The following is a 21,358-nucleotide window of genomic DNA, read 5'->3' on the forward strand; positions in this document are numbered from 1 at the left end:
CTTCTCATTTTCATTTTAATTCTGTTTCCAGCAACAATTTCCTTCCTACCATATCATCCCATAATGCTCATTCTTCTCATCTCAGTAAATGTGTGATCTGGGCAAAGATGCTGAGATGAAGCTCAAACTGGAAAAGAAAAGGGAGGCTGGCACTTTCTAGTGGGTGTCAATCAAGCTATTTCAGATAGTCGATGAAGCCATGTGGGCTTTGGAAAGAAAACATCTTTATATTTTTGCAAGTTTGTTTCGGCCTTTCTTTATTTAAAATTTTTTGATTTGTGGCTGTGCCCATGGCATGTGGAAGTTCCTGGGCTAGAGATCAAACCTGACCCATAGCAGCAACCCGAGGTGCTATGGTGACAACACCTGATCCTTAACCCACTGTGTCACCACGGAACTCCCTGTTTTGGCTTTTCTAAGGCGTTTTCTCAGAATATACTCTTGTAAAACTAACCTTGACTTTATTGAAACTAAGAGTAAAGGGATTTGACCGCACTCTGTCAAGAATACATTTAGGCTTTACTGTCAGACAAGGGATGGTTGGTTACTGGAACAACCAGCTCTGAATGGGAGGGAAGCCAGGAGGACAGGGATGGCAAGGGGGAGGGGGTCATGGGAAAAGGAAGCAGGAAGACAGGATGGGTCCAGGCAAGCACAGGGGGGCATGGCCCCTCCTCTCCTGAGTCTTTGAACGCAGGTTCTTTCCGATAGTGTTTCTCCTTCTCCAACTCATTAAAAATAGTACCCATCATGAACTCTTAGAGGCCTCTCTCTGTACAGGACCAGCTATTCCCAGGGTACTAAGCAGCATAACCCTGCATTTCTGTGTCCACTGCATCCTATTTCTCCTGCTCCCCAGGAGGGGAGCTGGGGGGTTTGGGTATAGATGGGGATTGTCCCTTTCTCTATTTTGTCCTTATCCAGTCCTCTTTCATCCCTTAATACCTTCTAGTGTCTCTCCCTAACACTTATCCGTGATTCGATTTACATAGGTTTTAAAAGGTTTTGTTAAAAGATCAACATTATAAATCAACTATGCTTTAATAAAAATTTTAAAACATCGTGTCTAAGAAAGCACAGCTCATCATGTAATCCTTCTAAACCTAGCTCAACATCTTATTAGCTGTGTGACCTTGAGCAAGCCATTTGACCTTGTTGAGTCTTTGTTTCCTCATCCATAAAATGGAGAATAAAATAGTACCGATTACAATGGATACTACGGAAATACAAAAAACTATGAGAGAATACTATGAACAAGTGTATGCTAACAAATTTGACAACCTAGAAGAAATGGACAACTTTCTAGAGACCTACAGCCTGCCAAAACTGAATCAAGAAGAAACAGATCAACTGAACAGACCGGTCACTAGAAATGAATTGAATATTTCATAAAAACACTCCCTACAAATAAAAGTCCAGGACCAGATGGCTTCACTGGTGAATTCCACCAAACATACAAAGGGGAACTTATACCCATCCTCCTTAAACTTTTTCAAAAGGCTGAAGGAGAAGAAACACTCCCAAAGACATTCTATGATGCCAACATCACCCTAATTCCAAAACCAGACAAAGATACCACCAAAAAGGAAAACGATACCCCAGTATCTTTGAAGAATATAGACGCAAAACTTTGCAACCAAATTTTAGCCATCTGAATCCAATAACATATAAAAAAGACTGTACACCATGACCAGGTGAGATTCATCCCAGGTGCACAAGGATGGTTCAACATACACAAATCAATCAATGTCACACACCACATTAACAAAAGAAAAGTCAAAAACCACACGATCATCTCAAGAGATGCAGAGAAAGCATGTGACAAAGTCCAACATCCATTCATGATCAAAATTCTTACCAAAGTGGGTATAGAGGGAACATTCCTTAACATAATTAAAGCCACTTATGACAAACCCACAGCAAATATAATACTCAAGGGAGAAAAGCCGAAAGCCTTCCCACTAAAATCTGGAACAAGACAAGGATGCCCACTCTCACCACTGCTATTCAACACAGTAATGGAAGTCCTAGCCACAGCAATCAGACAAATAAAAGAAATAAAAGGCATCCAAATAGGAAGAGAAGAGGTAAAACTGTCACTGTATGCAGATGATATGAGACTATATATAGAAAACCCTAAGGACTCAACCCCAAAACTCCTTGAACTGATCAACAAATTCAGCAAAGTAGCAGGATATAAGAGTAACATTCAGGAATCAGTCGCATTTCTGTATACTAACAATGAAATATTAGAAAAGGAATACAGAAATATAAAACCTTTTAAAATTGCACCCCAGAAAATCAAATACCTGGGAATACACCTGACCAAGGAGGTAAAGGACTTATATGCCGAGAATTATAAAACATTAATCAAAGAAATTAAAGAAGATGTAACGAAATGGAAAGATATTCCATGCTCCTGGGTTGGAAAAATTCATATTGTAAAAATGGCCATACTACCCAAAGCAATCTACAGATTCAACACAATCCCTATCAAATTACCCATGACATTTTTCACAGAACTAGAACAAACAATCCCAAAATTTATATGGAACCACAAAAGACCCAGAAGTGCCAAAGCAATTCTGAGGAACAAAAGCCAAGCAGGAGGCATTACTCTTCCAGACTTTACGCCATATTACAAAGCCCACAGTCATCAAGAGAGTGTGGTACTGGTACCAAAACAGACAGACAGACCAATGGAACAGAATAGAGAACCCAGAAATAAACCCTGACACCTATGGTCAATTAATCTTTGACAAAGGAGGCAGGAACATAAAATGGGAAAAAGAAAGTCTATTCAGCAAGCATTGCTGGGAAACCTGGACAGCTGCATGCAAAGAAATGAAACTAGAACACGCCCTCACGCCATGCACAAAAATAAACTCCAAATGGCTGAAAGACTTAAATGTAAGACAAGACACCATCAAACTCCTGGAGAAGAACATAGGCAAAACACTCTCTGACATCAATCTTACAAATGTTCTCTCAGGTCAGTCTCCCAAAGCAACAGAAATAAGAGCAAAAGTAAACCAATGGGACCTAATCAAACAGACAAGCTTTTGCACAGCAAAGGAAACCAAAAGGAAAACAAAAAGACAATAGTGTCAAATGATGCAACAGATAAGGGCTTCATCTCTAGCATATACAAGCAACTTATACAACGCAACAGCAAAAAAGCCAATCACCCAATGGAAAGATGGGCAAAAGACCTGAACAGACATTTCTCCAAAGAAGATATACACATGGCCAACAAACACATGAAAAAATGCTCAACATCCCTGATTATAAGAGAAATGCAAATCAAAACTACCATGAGATACCACCTCACACCAGTCAGAATGGCCATGATTAATACATCCATAAATAACAAGTGCTGGAGGGGCTGTGGAGAAAAGGGAACCCTCCTGCACTGCTGGTGGGAATGTAAACTGGTACAGCCACTATGGAGAACAGTTTGGAGATACCTTGGGAATCTATATATAGAACTACCATATGACCGCACAATCCCACTCTTGGGCATATGTCCAGATAAAAGCTGCCTTGAAAAAGACACATGCACCCGCATGTTTTTGCAGTACTATTCACAATAGCCAGGACATGGAAACAACCCAAATGTCCATCGACAGATGATTGGATTCAGAAGATGTGGTATATATACACAATGGAATACTACTCAGCCATAAAAGAGAAAGACATAATGCCATTTTCAGCAACATGGATGGAACTAGAGACTCTCATACTGAGTGAAGTCAGAAAGAGAAAGCCAAATACCATATGATATCACTTATATCTGGAATATAATATAAGGCACAAATGAACTTTTCCACAGAAAAGAAACTCATGGACTTGGAGAATAGACTTGTGGTTGCCAAGTGGGAAGGGGAGGGAGTGGGATGGACTGAGAGCTTGGGGTTAATAGATGAAGACTATTGCCTTTGGAATGGATTAGCAATGAGATCCTGCTGTGTAGCACTGGGGACTATGTCTAGTCACTTATGATGGAGCCTGATAATGTGAGAAAAAAACAATGTATACATGTATGTGTAACTGGGTCACCATGCTGTACAGTAGAAAATTGACAGAACACGGTAAACCAGCTATAATGAAAAAAAAAAAAAAAACAAAAATGATTAGAGTTCCCTTCGTGGCTCAGGGGTATCGAACCCTACTAGGATCCAAGAGGACGTGGATTGGACCCCTGGCCTCGCTCAGTGGGTTAAAGGATCTGGTGTTGCAGTGAGCTGTGGTGTAGGTCTTGGATGTGGCTTGGTTTTGGTGTTGCTGTGGCTGTGGTGTAGATTGGCAGCTGCACCTCAGATTCGATCCCTAGACTAGGAACTTCCATATGCTTCTGGTGCAGCCCTAAAAGGCATTAAAAAAAAAAAAAAAGTACCTATTTCATTGCATTATTGGGATGATTAAAGTAATTACAACAGTGCCTAGCATATATCAAACTGACAATGGTGGAATTAAAATTTTCATTAGAAATGGTAAAAAAGGAGTTCCCGTGGCGCAGTGGTTAACGAATCCGACTAGGAACCATGAGGTTGCGGGTTCGATCCCTGCCCTTGCTCAGTGGGTTAACGATCCGGCGTTGCCGTGAGCTGTGGTGTAGTTTGCAGACGCGGCTCGGATCCCACGTTGCTGTAGCTACGGCGGTAGGCTGGCAGCTACAGCTCTGATTCGACCCCTAGCCTGGGAACCTCCATATGCCGCAGGAGCAGCCCAAAGAAATAGCAAAAAGACAAAAAAAAAAAAAAAAAGAAATGATAAAAAAAAAAATCAGAATAGGTAACAGAAAATATAATCAGGATAAACTTGAGATATTCTCCCAAAGCTTCTTGAAAAGAGAAGACAAAATGATAGAAAATAAAATAAGCATAGAGGACACAGCAAAGCGTTCTGAGATTTAATATAAACATCCTGACATTTAAATAAGGACATAAATGTTTGAGTTATTATTGATAACCTTGAATTAACAACAATTTTGTCTGTATGCAAAGGTAATTTGCCTTCTTTTCAAGGATTCATGAAACATAGCTTTTAGTTATGTACGAAGACATATTGTGCTAATGCAAAACCACAGATTTTCAAGAGATCCTTTGGGTTGCCTTGGTCAAAACCAAGGGTCCCTAGCTAGTTATAAGTAGGTTTCCAGGCCTCTCAATTCTCCATTCAACTAAAAATGTTCTCAGTTTTATTTTTTTACAAATTATGGTTTCAATTAAGGTTTATTTTTTAAGTGTTGCATTGGGTTAAATAGTAACAATAGGTTGAAAATTGCTACCGTAAAAGTTAATAAATTCCTAAGAGGTGAAACAGGGTGTATAGACTCAATTCTCATACTATCATAAAATGAACACCAGAAATTAATAATAAAAGTGAAAAAAAAAAAAAGAAACCCCGGCTGCTGGGACATTAAAATTACTGTTCTAACTTATCATTGATTCAAAGAGGTAATCAAACTACCATTATTCTCTGGATAAAAATGTAAATGTTATGTATCAAAACCAATAAGATGTGATCAAAAACAATGCTCAAGGTGTAATCATAACCACAAATTTCCATTTTAAGTGAGAATTTTTTAAACAAGCACTTCCTTCCCTTATTAAGAAAATTTTAAAAATTAACTCAAAGAAAAAAGCAAATTCAGAGATAAAAGTAAAAAAGGGAAGGCAAGAAATAACACGTATTATAATCAATAGATCTAAGAGTTAAATCTTTGTGAGTTAAAAACCAAACAAATAAAAAAAGCCAATGAATTAGATAGATTTCTGGCAATTATAATTTTTAAAAGGAGAAAACCCACAAATTAACAAAATTTGTTTAATAATGAGTAGTAATGAGGTAATAATGAGTAATAATGTGTAGTGAAGAGGAAGTGGTTGTAAGTACAGACCCAAAGGAGATCATAGTTTTACAAGAAAATGTACACATTCTGGTCAGGGAATCTCAATCAATCCCATATATAAGGAAAGAATTTGATACATGAATTAAAATTCTTCAAAATGTGCCAACTTTTTGACCCCCAAATTTGTTTCTAATTGTGAATTTGATAAAATTATCACAGAAATGAAACAAGACTTTCTTTCTTTCCTTTCTTTCTTTTTTTGGCCATGTCCGCGGCATGCAGAAGTTCCTGGGCTAGGGATTGAACCCACGCCACAGCAGTGACTCGAGTCACAGAGGTTGCCAGATCCTTAACAACACTTATTTATAAGGGAGTTTATTTTTGCATTATCTATAAGAGCAAAACATTAGAAAGTTCATAAATGTTCAATCACAAGGGACTATTAAATAAGATATGGTACATTTATTTGGTACAATGCCATGTAACCATTAAAAAGTGGTAGAATATATGATATATTTATTTCACTTGAGCAAGTGAAAAAGGCAAGCTTCAAAACTTCAGTCCAGACTCTTTGGGTGGATTAAATGATTTAAGTAATTTATATCAAGTCCTCAATGGAGAAGACATTCAATATGCCTCAGTTTTCCCTTCCACTCAAGGTTATTTTGAGAGCTAGTTGCATATAACCTAGCTGCTTCAAGCTGGGCAGGTGGTTATTATCTATCAGGTAGGTTCTGCCCTTCTACCTCCATCGGTGCTAAAGAGAGCTAAGGTTTAACTCTAGCACACATTGGTATTTTTGTCCCAGGATGCAACAAGCTAGGATGTGGTTTCTGATGTGGTGCGGGAATGACAAGATAGTGTGTGTGTGTGAACCTCTTACCTACTGTGTTCTCTAAACATGTGTTTAGTGTTGAATGTCTTGCTGATAATCTGAAAAGGGCAGCTGCATGAAAACTAGAGCTCATTCTAGCATCCGGCCAATAAATCTTAGTTAGTCTGGCCATGAGCCAATCTCTCTATTCATTTGTCTTATCTAGATCTACAACTTGTGTTCAGAGAGACCCTGGGACATCCTGCTAGTTGTATCCATTGGAAGGCAAAACTCCCTTTCTCATTGTTTTCATGATACTTGGTGTATTTGAGCTTTTATACAATTCTCTAGAAGGAAGTCTGCAACCATTACAGTTGATTTTTAATTTTTAATTTTTTTTATTTTTTTCTTTTTGCCATTTCTTGGGCCGCTCCCACGGCATATGAAGGTTCCCAGGCTAGGGGTCGAATCAGAGCTGTAGCCACCGGCCTACGCCAGAGCCACAACAACGCAGGATCTGAGCCGTGTCTGCAACCTACACCACAGCTCATGGCAACGCCGGATCCTTAACCCACTGAGCAAGGCCAGGGATTGAATCCGCAACCTCTTGGTTCCTAGTCAGATTTGTTAACCACTGAGCTACAACAGGAACTCCAATCTTTAATTTTTATAACGTGTTATGTTGAGCTGGAATTGGCCTCAGTCTTCTTTGAAGGAAGAGTTTCAATGAAATACTGAAAATATGAGCTTGCTTCTGACCTCTTCTTTTGCCTTGGCATGGTCAGGGGGATGGATTCCTACTATGCATGTCCAGCTAGGGTTTTAATGGGAAGCTGTGGCAAGTCACTGCAGGCCACCTTAGCATTAATGACGTACTTGTTCCTGCATCAGCCCTGCATAAAATACCTTCAAAAACTGTCCTGGAACAATCTGCCTAATAATCAAAACAATCAATAATTGATTGATTGGAATAATCAATCCCCACAATTGGGATTTTTTTGAACTATCCTTGCAGGAATATGTGGGTACAAGCCCTTTGTGGGTATGATTCATTTTGTGGCTTACTGGGTAGGATTTCTTTATCCTTCTGTCCTTCCATATTTCTGTTCCTCCCAAGCGCTATTTTGGATCTATTTCAACTTTCAATTATCCTTCTATTTTGTGTCTGTAGGGTATATTTATATTCCTAATTTACTGTTATCTCATCCTAATATTGGGCAAGACATAGTTATTGCTATCTAAGGGCCTTTGGAGTGATTTTTTTTTTTGGGGGGGGGGAAGACCCAAACAGGCTTATTTCCTTTCTTGGAATTAGGGAATCATGTGGCACCATCCCATTAAATTCGACTTGTTTCAGGGATCTGGGTTAACAAATGCATAATAAGGTCAGGCTACAGAACTCAGGGGCAAATGTGACCTCTCTGTAGAATGAGGACTTCTGTGGGGGGAGAAGCAGGGTTCCAAAGATGCTCAAAAGGTTTCCCGGTCACCTACCTAACCTTACAAAACAGCACTTTAATGATTTAAATGTAAATAGATTAGACACATGTGAGTTTAATTTTGCCTCAAATACACATGACTTGATACAATCCAGAGGCAAGAGTTGAGGGCAAAATGTGTTTTTGGTTTATAAAAACCCAAACATTGGAAAATAACAACTGGAACATTTGTCTAGCCCCAAATACCACTGGGTCAGCTTATTCCTTACTGTCAATTGACAGCCTGTTTCGGGAAAGCAGAAGGTGCCTCATCTATTCTTGTCTTATGTGATCAAAAGCTCTTAAACTAAGGGGACCTCTTCAATAAACATCTTTGAAGAAAAACTCATCAAGTTTCCCAAACGCAGGGTACCATTGGCTCTGCCCAATACACCTCTGCTATCTCTCCACTCCTTTTAGTTCCATCTTTGGGTCTCTGCATTTGGTTACTTTGGATTATTGGTGAGTATTTGCAGTTCCTTAGGGAAAATGATTTTCTTAACAGCAATAAAGAATTTTATAATGTGTGTGTGTGTGTGTGTGTGTGTGTGTGTGTGTGTAGCTTTTCAAAGACTCAACAAGCCCTGAAAATAAAACGTACTTTGAAACATTGAACGACTCTACACCTACTGGGCCTGTAAGTTCACCCCATCTCCCTGCAGTGCCACTAGAGTTTTTGTTCAAAGAGGACAAGTGCAGTGGAGCACCCCATCCTCTTGTTCAGGTGATGTGTAAGAAGGACCGATGATTGTGTCACCAGGGAGGACAGTGGGCGATGAAGATTTGCCCGCCAAATGGGAAGGTGGTGCCGTCACACCCCGTGTAGCATGTGCATGCACACGTGCATGTGTGTGTGTGTGTGTGTGTGTTGGCGACTTTTTCCTAAGGGCTAAAAACTCCACAAGAGCTCTGACGCGGAAAGTGTGACAAATCAGTAAACAAAGTCAAATTGTTGCTAAGAGGCTCTGTATTCAGTCCACGGTAACCACTGATATTTGGTATTGTGCATTTTCAGCTGATTGTTAGAAATGTCTATTATCAACTTGTGTTTTTTTTTCCTTCTTTTTACTAATGCAAGGGCGTTCCATTGTTGCCATGCTGGATACAAACTAAAAATAAAAAGGTATTCTTTTACAATAATGGAAGTTCTTCAAAATGGATGCTTATCACAGATAACCAACAAGGACCTACTGCACTGCACAGGGAACTATATTTTGTATTTTCTAGGGAAAATAATATGAAAAAGAATAGATATATGCATACATATGAATAACTGAATCACTTTGCTATACACCTCAAACTAACACAACATCGTAAACTATACTCCAATAAATTTTTTTAAAAAAATGGATGCTTATGCATTGATATGTTGATAGAGTCAGCATTACTACAGATAAGTAAAAGCAGCTGATATGGAAAATGTCTATTAGTCAGTAATACCACACCCTCCCTTACTGAATCATTTATATTTTATCAGAAGCCCTCACCTGGAAAGTCAGAAGGATGGTGATAATTCTGAACATTTGCCAAGCGCCATGTGTTTTAACTCAAGTGTTACTCATCTTCACCCAAACACTTCCACTTAGATGTCTTAACCCCATTGTCTGGAAAGAAAACTAAGAACCAGAGCCTACAAGTGACTTGACAAATGTCACACACTTGTAAGTAACAGAGATGCTATCTGAATCCAGATCTGGGTGATCACAAATCCAGCTGATTCCCTTTCCAAAGGGAGTCCCCCATCAGCCCTTTGGTTATAAGATGGTCAGGAGCGGTAGCCAAACGATGACAGTGGTAATAACAGCAAATACCAGCTCACAGTTATTATTGAGATGTTATGGTATGAGAAGCAGCATTTTAAGTTCCTTGTGAAATAGTCTTCATAACCACCACCTTTATTGAGTGCTTTTTAGGTAGCAGATTATGTTTTTAACTTTTAATGCATTTAATGTCTAATGTAATCAAAACCACTTCTCAAACTACTCATGGTATCAGAAATATTATCCTTATGGGTTAGATAAGGAAACTTAGTTAGGCTAACTTTCTCGAGATCATCCAGCTCATTAGAGGTGGGGCTAGGATTCAAAGGCATGGAGTATAGTCTAGAGCTTCAGATTTATAATTTGTGATATACCTTCTTTCTTAGACAAGCTGCTAGAGAAGCAAGAAGCCAGGGCCTAGAGATTTGATTAAGTTGAAGTTGCAGGAAGAAGCAATAGTGGCCAAGAATACAGGCTTCCTCTCAAATGAGTGATATGCAAAGGATCACGGGTGGAGAGGTGAGGGGTTGAGCAGACCTGCATGGGGTAGTTTGGATGTTCTTACAGAGTAGAAGACAAGGCTCTGATCTTGAGTGAGAAGGTGAGGTTAGATCCGAGGGCTTGGCAATCATGGAAAATAAAACTGTCTCACAGGGCAGGCTGAAAAGGAATCCTCAAGAGATGAATGGAACTGAAGTGGACCTAGCTTTTGTGGGACAGCTTTTGTGGCGGGGGAGACAAGCATCCTCACAAGGTCAAGGCCAAGAACTGCTCTTCCAGTCTCAGAGGAGGATTTGTATTGCTCCACCTGCTGACCCCCCACCCTTTGTCACAGACACGAGGCTTTGCAGCAGCTTCCGAGGGCGGGAAGAAAGCCCGTGACCCTGGGGTAGGTGAGGCTGCCTGGCCTCCTGCAGGGAAGAACTTATGAACTTGTCTCATCGTCTTCCTGCTGGTCCCAACTGAGGCTGTCATTGGCAGAACAAGATTAGACCTGTCACCCACACCAAGGGACCAGAGAAAGCCCTTCTGATAGAAAAATCTCCCAACACTGTATTATTTCAATGTTGTCATTTCCCCCAATTTCTTTCCTTTTTTATTTGCATAAATGTAACTTCATTCATTTTATGATTAATTTCTATTGAGATGTAGTTGACTTACACTATTATATCAGTTTCAGGTAGCATGACCTAATAATTTCTAATAGAAATATCAAGTCTGTAGAGTGGCTGTGATTTCTAATTTTTTTGGAATGATTCTAATTAAATATCAGGTGGAGTCTGGATCCCCATCTTAGGAGAAGTAAGAAGATACTCCATTTAATTTACCTTAAGTTGCCCAGTGGCATAAATCTAACGTATCCATTCTAATTTTAGGGGTCTTGATATTAGCTTCTGTGGGTGGGTGGGTGTGTGTGTACAAATAATTCCAAGACGTTTCATTTGCTCACCTGCTCTCAGTAGCTGGAGATCATGCAGGAAAGTTTCTAGCATCCGATCTGCATTGGTGCCTCTTTCAGGAAACTCCCAGTACAAGTCACAGGCAACCAGAACTGGTTAAACCGTAGGAAATTTGTTGAAGGTGGACCTGGAAATATAGAAAGATGGACTTCAGAGTGAGTTTAACCCAGTGGTGCCAATTCCATCTCACCATGGTTCCCCAGGCTGTTCCTTGGTATGCATCTCTCCTTGTGGCAGCAGAAATAGCTACAGGAAATTTCAAGTCATACCCACACAAGGCAGTGTCCATAGGAGGAGACAACAGCTGCCTCTTCCAGTGGCTCAGTCTTAAAAGAGAGGAAATGCCTCACCCAGAAGCTCTCACCACACTTCTTCTAGGATCTAACTGACCCCCATTCCCTTGGCACAGAGAATGCCATCCATGGATGGGCTTGGTCCTGGCATCTCCATCAACCAGTGGCAAGGGGGATGGGGCTGTCCCAAGACTATCAGATCTGCCCTTGGTCCTGGGGTCAGGCAGCTTCCCTGAGGCCCAGCTTCCCTGAGTGCTGAGAAGAGAGGTGGGAGTTCCCTTCGTGGCACAGCAGAAATGAATCCGACTAGGAACGATGAGGTTGCAGGTTTGATCCCTGGCTTCACTCAGTGGGTTAAGGATCCGACATTGCCGTGAGCTGTGGTGTAGGTCACAGATGCGGCTTGGGTCTGGTGTTGCTGTGGCTGTGGTATAGGCCGGCAGCTGTAGCTCTGATTAGACCCCTAGCCTGGAACCACCATATGCTGCAGGTGTGGCCCTGAAAAGACAAAAGAAGAAAAATAAAAAAAAAAGAATATCAGACCAAAGATGGGGTTTCTTTAGGCAGAGAAAGGTTAAGTGATTTGGGCAGGTTATGCCCTGAGGGTGTGATGGGGGGCAGGGTAAGGAAAATGAAGAAGGGCATGAAGCTTAGCAGCTTCTGAGTCAGCTGAACCCTGCTGGTGGTACCAACTAGTGATGAACTCTATACTGCAGTCCCTCTGAAGGGGTCTCCATGGAGACAGCTGCCTGGCTCTAAGGAGCATGTCCATGGGGTTGGGTTCTGCTTCGGCCATGGCTAAGAATTGCTTCTTGGAGATGATGCTTGCAGTGCTCCTGTGACGGTAATGGGAATCTTTAATGGGAATCTTTTCCAAAAGTTCCGGAAGGGTTGTTTTTGCACGGTCATGTGCATTCTGACAGCAGTCACTAGAGGGCTCACGGGGACACCTTTCCGAGCTGCCCTCTAGAGGTGGAGCCTAGAAAGTGGTGCTAAGCGGTCCTGCAGCTCAGAGCCCCAGGAACTGACTGAGGGCAGGCGAGGAGACCTTGGAGGAGCAGCTGCAGGGATGAAAAAGCTAGTCTTTGAAGACAACGCAATAGTCACCCACAAGAATGGCACATGGAGCAGGTCTATCTGCGAGGTCCAATATGGAGCCCTGAGCACCGCGTGATTAGTCAGTGCTTGAAATGTGGCTCCTTCAAATGGAGATGTGTATGGCATGGCAAAGTCTTAGTATGAAAGAAAAAAACGTAGACTGTTTCAATTTTGTATATTAATTATATGTGGAAATTAGAACATTTGAATAGATTGGGTTAAATAAAATAATCAAAATTAATATCACTTGTTTTGCTTGAGTTATTTCAGTCATTTGTTTATTTTATCATTATTTTTTAAACAATGTGAATAGACTTAGAACCCTGTGGAAACAGTCATGTTCCCATATAATTTTTTATGCATGTGGGTGTGTTTTAATTGAAGTATAGCTGACACAGTATTTATTCTTTTTAGGTATACAGCATTCAACATTTAAAAAAGACATTTGAAATTGCCTTTGTTTGTGGCTCATAGAGTATTTCTATCAGATGGTGCTGTGCCGAGCCATTTGCTAAGGGGAGAGTGTGGGGGTGGGGAAGGGTGGACACAGGGAGGAACCCTCGGAGAAGCTTGAGCCAGTTGACAGAGACCCCTCCCACATTTGTCTGGCCTTGGGTAAGAGGCGCTCGCTGAGTTCGGTGATGATGACAGTGATGTCAAAGGTGACTTCCCCTTAATGAATCAGTCCAGCCTCTATCAGATGCTGCCTTCAGTCTCTAGGAACCCTGAAAAGCAGCCCCATTGGCTGGATGTTCATGCCACCAACACGGTTTCTGCCACCCCTTCTCCATGGCTCACTTTCCTTGTACCTCATGCCCCATGAGCCTGCCCCAGACTGCACCATTCGAAAAATTCTCTGTGTTACATTAAACCCAGTGACCAGCCTATCAAATGCATCCCACAGTTGCCCCAGAGTTTCTGTGTGAATCAAAACAGATGACTAATGTCAACCCTGGATACAGGGGAAAAAACACTGCATATATATGCATTTATCTTTTTTTTTTTTTTTTTTGCAGTGTTTGACCATTTAGCATTTCGAGACTGAGCAAATGAGCTTTCACTGTTGCTTGTGGGATCTGTTTCTTCAGAACACATCTGACCTTTCTGTTAACATCACCTGTCACTGCTCGGCATGTGTCAGGCAGATAAGTACGTTGTGCGTCACCTCCTTTTTCGCAGAACACAATGGAAATCTTCCAGCTTCTTCCTCTCTCAGGAGGCAGAAGTTCATTACTTTTCAGTACTCTTTGTGTGACTTGCTGAAGACAGACGAATAATATAAGCTGTTATAGATTATTGAAGAGGCCTCCCAAAAGGCTCGGCCAAGGCAAAGAATCAACTCAGATAGAGACGGAAAGAATCATGTGAAGCAATGAACAAAGTGGCAGCTCCTAATTCTAACTCCAGGGGCATCAGTGTGAGCGTTCCCTAGGCTCTCAACATGGCAGGAGCTGACGGTATCAGTAACTAAGGTTCCGTTTCCAGAATAAGTCCCCCACCTCCTTATACCATCTGATGGTGCCTCTTCTCATCTCAGCCCCTGACCACGGCAGAGCCTCCACTTTTGACATCAAAGACATCATCAGCCCCTCCCACAGGGCACTTCTTCCCTTGACCTCTCACCTCCAGCCTCCCAAAGTGAAGAAACCAAGATTCCTCCAAGGCCAACCAAAGAGAAGGAGTTCTTTTCTTCCGTAACAGGCGATGTTGAAAACAACGTAAATATTTATTTCAAATTAAGAAAGGCAGGATTAGCATTTAACAATGCATTGGGTTACATTCTAGAAATCATACAACAGAACTCTATGCCTCTTTCAGCCGCGGTGTCAAGGGGTGACTTTTAAAAAGACATCCATATCTCAAACGTGCACAGTCCCCTAAAACCTCTAAAGGGGACACCCTTCATTTGAAAGTACAAGTTCCAAAGGATCTGACAAAGGTCAGCCCCACCGCACAGCTAATGCAAGTGTGACCCATTCAGCAGCATTGCTTTCCTTTTTGCCTGAACTTCATCCCTTTTCAAAACAAAAGCAAAGCTCATTTTGCTTTCGGTTTGGGGTTTTTCAGACAATTTTTCAGACCTACTGAAGTGAGAGCACACTTCCTTCTGCACCCACCTTCCAAATCCAGTTCAACCCACAAAAACGCATACTACACGCATTTCGACAAAGTACTAAGGAAGCTTAGTACAAAGAGAATAAGATGCAGTGAAGGTTAGCATGTCAAATCTGCTTCTCTATCTTGTTTAGATCCTAAGTTTTCCTTTCATCAATAACAACTCCACTCTGCCTAAGACCTTGTGGTAGAAATTGTGAGTTACAAGGTTCAATCAAACAGGATTGCTGCCTTCAAGGAGTGATTATTGCAGGAGGAAGAACTAAACGGACGCAGGACACAGGAAGAACTACAGGACCCCCATAACATGCAAGTGCCCAGGGCAGACACAAGGTAGTCGTCCTTAAACCCCACTCACAATTTCAGTTTTTATCAAATCCATATCTTGTGCTAATGAAGACTATTTTAATCATGCAAAAGAATTGCTGGAATCCTTTGAGACAAATTTCAGTACACTGCTGGTCCTGCCTCTAGCTGTCTTTGGTTCATTCTGTGGCCAATGTTTTGTATCTGCAGGGTGGGTCTAGAAGCCACGGGTGTTACCTTGGGGCAGCTGCAAAGGACAGGTGGGTGGCAGAGGAGGGGCAGGAGGGAGAGGTCAGGAGAGGGCTGGGTGGGACCAGCAGGACTGTGGCACGGAGGGGATTGATGGAAAAGCAGAGGGGGTAAAACAGAAGCTTTGGGTTTTGTCAGAGGTCTCGGCAGCGCCATTAAGAAGGAGCTGTGGTTTGGGGCCAACTATATAAAGCTTTGAAGCTTCTGGCAAACTGCTTCAAGCTGCCTTCCTATCAGCCCAGTGTTCAAGAGAAAGTTTACAGTTCCTTTCCGTTTTATCTCCACACTTTATATTTCCATGGGTCCAGGATCTTTCAACAAGTCAAGACATCTTTCTAAGATTCTGTTACTCAAATCTGTAGTTCTATCTCCTAAGAGTCATTTGATATATTTGTATTCAGTTTTATTTTTACATTTCGGCAAAGAACTCCTTGGTTTCCAAACAATTTTATTTGTTATCATGCTCCAAGTAGTTTATTTTAGAATCCTGGGATCTCGCAAGTGAAAAACCCAAAGGACTGATGTATAGTTAACAGCAATGGCAGCTTTGGTTCTTGCTTTGGTTAGTGTGAATATCAGGAATATTACTGTCGATAAGGAAACAGCCGTCCTTAAAAGCAATGAGGAGAGGTGAAGGTCTCTTATCGTGAGAGTCCCTGTGCTGCAGAAGAAAGACAGTATCAGGTTTTTTAAAAGGGGGAACTGAGATTTTCCCCTCTCTCAGAATATAAAAGTAGTGGTTATAAATTCACGCAATGAATAAAAGTTAAAAACCACTAATCACATCTGAAAATACAACTTACCAAATTTTACTGACTGGTAAATTACAGACTGCATTGAGTTACTATGACAAATGTTAATGGAATATGGGAGGTTAAATGCTGTTTTCCCATTGGCTGCTAACTGGTCTTTAACTGTGAGGGAAGACCAGCAGGGTAAACAGGAAGTCATCTCCATGGCAACAGGCCATTTGCCTTAACTTTTTAACACATGAAGAGGTAATTACTTTATTTTTTTATTTCCATTTTTATAATTTTCACAGTTTATAATAGCAGTGAGGACCTTTGGGTCAGGCATTTCCTGGCTGTTAATAACAGGCAGATTTAAGACCACCAATGCTTGAACGTTGTGCCAATTTTTTTTTTTTTTTTAATGAAAAGAGAGCTGTGATTTTCTTTTTTTCCTTCCTGAAGTCTGTAGCATAAATAAATGACAGGATTTTATGTTCACACACATGGTGTTTTGATTTCCTGCAGATGATAACATCAGGGAGGAGACGGATCATCACTGGTGGGGTGGCCAAGGGGCGGGGCTTGGGATGGAGAAGCCACAGGGTGAATCCCTCTGGATGGCTGGTTGGAAGATGAGCCGCCCGTGGTGGGGGTAGGGGGGTCTGAGAGAGAAGACGAGACCACCGAGGGTCACGCAGGTCACTCACAACATGATGCACAACCTCAGGGACCAGGGAACGTGCTGGTGGAGCCAATCAGTAGTCAAGGCTTCCTTTTGAACTCAACTACAGAAGCCAGAGTCCTGGGCAGCTTCCCTGGCCTTTGCTCATCCAGAAAAATTTGTCTTCCCGACTAGAAGGTAACTTTAGTGATCTGTGCATTAAAAAAGACCCTAAGGCAGCCTGCAGTCCTGAGTTGTCTTGGGAACAAAAGGAGAGGTCTGACAAAGCCATTATTTAGGTACAGCGCCTTCCCTTAGGTTGCTGGTACACGGCAGCAGCCACTCTGTGCGGGAGGAGCAGGGCCCGGACCAGCACCCAGCGGCGCATCCCTCCCCAGCATCCATCAGGCAGTTTTTCATCCAGCTTGAAAGCCTCTTCTCCCCCAGTTCCTGGTCTCTGAAGGAAAGGGGGAAAGGCTGCAGGAACCCTGCAGCAGTCTCTCCAGCTCTTCCTGCCCACACCACATCCGCTTAACCGTCCGTGCGGAGCATCCACGTGAGAAAGAGACGGGAGCAAAATCTCTCAGGGCCGCAGCCTCTCAGCTTCTGGGAAGCCAGCCTGCTGCTTTTGGGCCTGGAGAGGCGAGGGGAAAAGAGGAGCCACGGAGGGCAGCTGCCAAAGGCCTCCCCACGCAGAACTCAAACCCCAATAGGCTCTCAAAATGACGAGAGGGAAGCTACCCATGGGAAGAGGGAAGAAGGATGCCAGAGAAGAGGGAAGAATCCAGCACAAAACGGAGATACACCCGGCTCAGATGCGGGGCCCAGAAAGCCAGGGGTCCGGGGAGCTCGCCCTTCTTTCATGTACGCCCCTATTCTGGTGACTCCGTGGTTCCAGATAAAATTATTTTCAAATTTTATTTTTTTAAAAAATGGAAATTCATTTTACATTTCTTTCTTTCACCGTGTTCACCGTTGGAGAAGGGATAAAAGTCCCTAACAGAATGTCTCCAGAGCTGAACGGCAGCGCAGGGACAGGGCCTTTTCCCTTGCCCGCGAGGTTTCTCCTGGACGCTTCTTGCGGTGATTCCGTGATCCTCGTCCAGCCCCATTGACGCAAATGCCTTTGGGTGAGGGGCCGTTAGCGTTAGTTCTTTCCCTTTCTGGTCTCTCATTGTGGATTTTGTTACCTTAAAATTTGAGCTACTGGGATCTGCTCCCCCGCCTGCTGTGGAAGACCAGGCCATCTAGATTTTCCAGCATTTTCCATACCACGGCATGGTTCCTGGGGGGCCAGACTTTTTTTTTTTTTTTTTTTTTTCACTTAGATTAGGGCTTCTCAGATTTAGAATTCTATTATTTTTCTTCTATTCTCTCAAAGTCAGGGTTAGCCTGTGAAAGGCTGTTACACAATGTACTAGGGGACCGTCCAGAGTCCCTCTAAACTTTTCTTATCCCAACTATCCAATGAAAACATCTTTTTTTTAGGGCCGCACCCTCTGCACATGGAAGTTCCCACCTAGGGGTCCAATCGGAGCTACAGCTGCCAGCCTACACCAGAGCAACAACAAGGAAGGATCTGAGCTAGGTCTGCGACCTACACCACAGCTCACTGCAACACCGGATCCTTAACCCACTGAGCAAGGCCAGGGATGGAACCTGTGTCCTCATGGATAGTAGTTGGGTTTGTTACCACTGAGCCACAATGGGAACTCCCATCATTGGGTTTTATCATGCCTTAAATTTTTTAGCATCCTCCAGAAGAATTTTGTACTTTCTGTATTTACACCCTAATTGTTTCTAAACTGCCCTAGCACTAATAAAAACAATCCTTAATGGCGCTGGATAGAATTGAGGGCAAATGGTAGTGCCTATCACATGCCTTCTGTACTGCAGCTAAAACAGGAACATCTGGCCAGCAGTGTGGGTGGATTCCAAGGCTGGGTGAGACCGAAGAGGCAGTCCACAGGTAAGAAGGACCATCTGTACTAAGCCATTTTATACAAGGGGCTTGCACCTCGGTGGATTTTGGTATCCCCTGTGGATACAGAGGGACAACTGTATTTTCTGTCCACACCAGCCTGGGTGTAGCAAAGCTCTGCTCTCCAGCTGGCTTGCAAAATAGTCTTTCCTACTGAAAACTTCTTCTCATCAGGTTGAGAGAAGAATCCAGAAATCTCCCAACCCTTCATCTTCTCAAGAGTGCTGTCACGTGATGCTGGGACCTCACTGCGGGGGGTGGGGGGGGGTTCCACAGGATTCCCACCCCTCCTGCACTCTGATGTAGATGGCGGATGCCTCCTTCTCATCTAGGATGCATCGCAGGACCAGTTTTATTAACTGTAGCCTCCTGGCAGGAACAAAATTTCTCCTTTGTCACACTGTAGAATGGGGAGATTTTCATCTGCTAGATTTAAAGCCCTGCAAGGACTGCTGTTGGTCCACATCAGGTGCAAAGTGGGCACTCAGTATTTCTGAGGGACTGGAAGTGACTCCACCCGCAGCCTGCAGTGCTCCCAGGGAATCCGTGTGCTCACTTCTCCTGGGGCAACTTCCCATTCCTACTTGTCCAGCCAGCCCTCTCAGCCATTTTCAGACACCATCAAATACGCATTCCTTCTCTCACACTCGGTCTCTGTGTGTACTATGTAGCCCCTGTTCTGCTGTGTAACAGCACTGAGCTTGAAGGAGCAGTGAGATCCAGGAAGATGTCACAGTCTTTCTTAGGAAACAGTCACTCTAGTTACAATGTCCCTGCCCCCTCTTGTGTCCTGTATGCCTTCAACAGCCCTAAAGTATCACTAGAGTATGTGACAAGCAAGCTCAAAACTGTGTCTTGGGTCTGAGACCAATGGGTATCAATGGATTTGTCCTCCCCCCCCCACTTAGCTTGGAACCTCACTTTCCATTCTCTGTTTCCCAAGAAGCAGACACCAAGTGCTCCCAGAAGTGGTTGGGTGCCACTGGGGTCATCTTCATGGAGGAGGTGGGGAGTCATGAGGAGAGGCTGGGACTAGAGGCCGGGACCACCGGGAAACCATCGCAGACGATTCCGTTCGTGCAACACGTACTGATTAAATATCTGCAGTGTGCCAAGCACTGAACAGAACACAGCTCTGAGGATGTGATTAAGGATGCTGAACTGGGCGGGGGGCTGCAGGAAGGGGTGGGCGGGAGGTGGGGGCAGGAGTAGATTTGGGGAGAGAGAAAGCCTAAATCTCCCCAGGCTCTGGTGGAACTGGCAACGTTATATAAACTCCGGCAGGAGTCAGGGCCTCCACGTTCCCGGCACTTCCCTATTCTGTTTAATGGATGTCCTTCTCGGGTAAGGTAGAACAAGTCTGTGGTTTTCATCAAGTGCTGGGCCTACCCTAAAAACCCAGTTCTCTGGTGGCTAATCTCTCTGTCCACAACCTCATTCCCTTTCTGGTCCCCTCTGACCTCAATCCTGTGTGAACTGAACACCAATCAACCAGAGTCAGATGACTAAAATTGCTGTTGTTGATAACACTGCTGACGAACATGCTGTTATAGAGATCACCGTCAATGGACAAACCCGAGTTGTTTCTCCAGGGTAAGACGAGCTAACAGACCCTCGAGCCATGGATCACTTGGCCTGAGAATCCTAAACAAGAGACATCCTGACTCCAGAAACCACGATTAAGAAATGCCACAGAAACGTCACAAGACAATGATTAAATCCAGCCTCTTTGTTCTTCCCCTCAAAACAAAAACACAAACAAAAACAAAAAACACTAACTCGAAGACCACAATGGGGTGGATCTGAGGCTTGTCTCCCTCTCCCTTGCACAGTGCCCTAGAAATAAACCCTTACTTTGCTGCAAATACCTACCCATCAGAGTTGAGCTTTCCACATCACAAGCCCATGAGCCCTTGCTCAGTTACACACCCACTTTATTTATTCTTTCTTTTTCTTTCCATTTGATACTTACTGAATAATCACTAACCTCTAGGTACTTCATTAGGTACAAAGGACACATCAATAGTCAAGACAGACACAGCCTCTGCAGTAATGGAGCTTACAGTCCAGAGCAGGTGTCAACCCCTGTTCTATGTGTGTGTGTGTATATACACACACACACACATACACATATCACACACACACTATATACTATATGCTATACACACACACACTATATATATATCTATATATACACATATATAGATATATATAGTAATGGGATAGACAGTAAATAGTCTATAGATTTTTTTGCAACTACTCAACTCTGCCATTGTAGCCTAAAAGGGACAATAGACAGCATGGAGATGAATAGCATGGCTATGTTCCCAGGAATCTTTATTTGGAAAAATAGGTGTAGGCTCAGATTTGGCTTGTGGTCTAGAAGGGAGGTTCCCAGGCATGTAATTAGTGAGCATGCTGATTGTTTTAAAAGGGTGAGAGTGATACGAGAACAGAGAGTAAGGGATCCTAAACTGTCAAGCCTTCTAGAACTGTGGATGTGGTGCTCAAGCTGAAATCCAAACTTTCAGTAATGCGTTAGCCTGGCTGGAAGGATT

The 21,358-nt window shown here is 42.8% G+C and overlaps 1 protein-coding gene across 2 annotated transcripts in view; it reads right to left on the reverse strand.

Annotated features, from left to right (window-relative positions):
• FOXO1 (forkhead box O1) overlaps positions 1 to 21,358 on the reverse strand; it is a 689,450-nt gene that overhangs the window by 56,401 nt on the left and 611,691 nt on the right. For both annotated transcript variants that reach the window (XR_014818871.1, XR_014818872.1), the window contains one exon: positions 11,357 to 11,493. The gene's annotated coding sequence lies outside the window, so the exon portion shown is untranslated. The remainder of the gene's footprint in view (positions 1 to 11,356; positions 11,494 to 21,358) is intronic.

Source organism: Sus scrofa, chromosome 11 (assembly GCF_054392235.1).
Source record: "Sus scrofa isolate SSC_HxYL_T2T_F1_AM1 chromosome 11, Sscrofa_HxYL_maternal_Yorkshire_Landrace_v2.0, whole genome shotgun sequence".
Lineage (NCBI taxonomy): Eukaryota > Metazoa > Chordata > Mammalia > Artiodactyla > Suidae > Sus > Sus scrofa.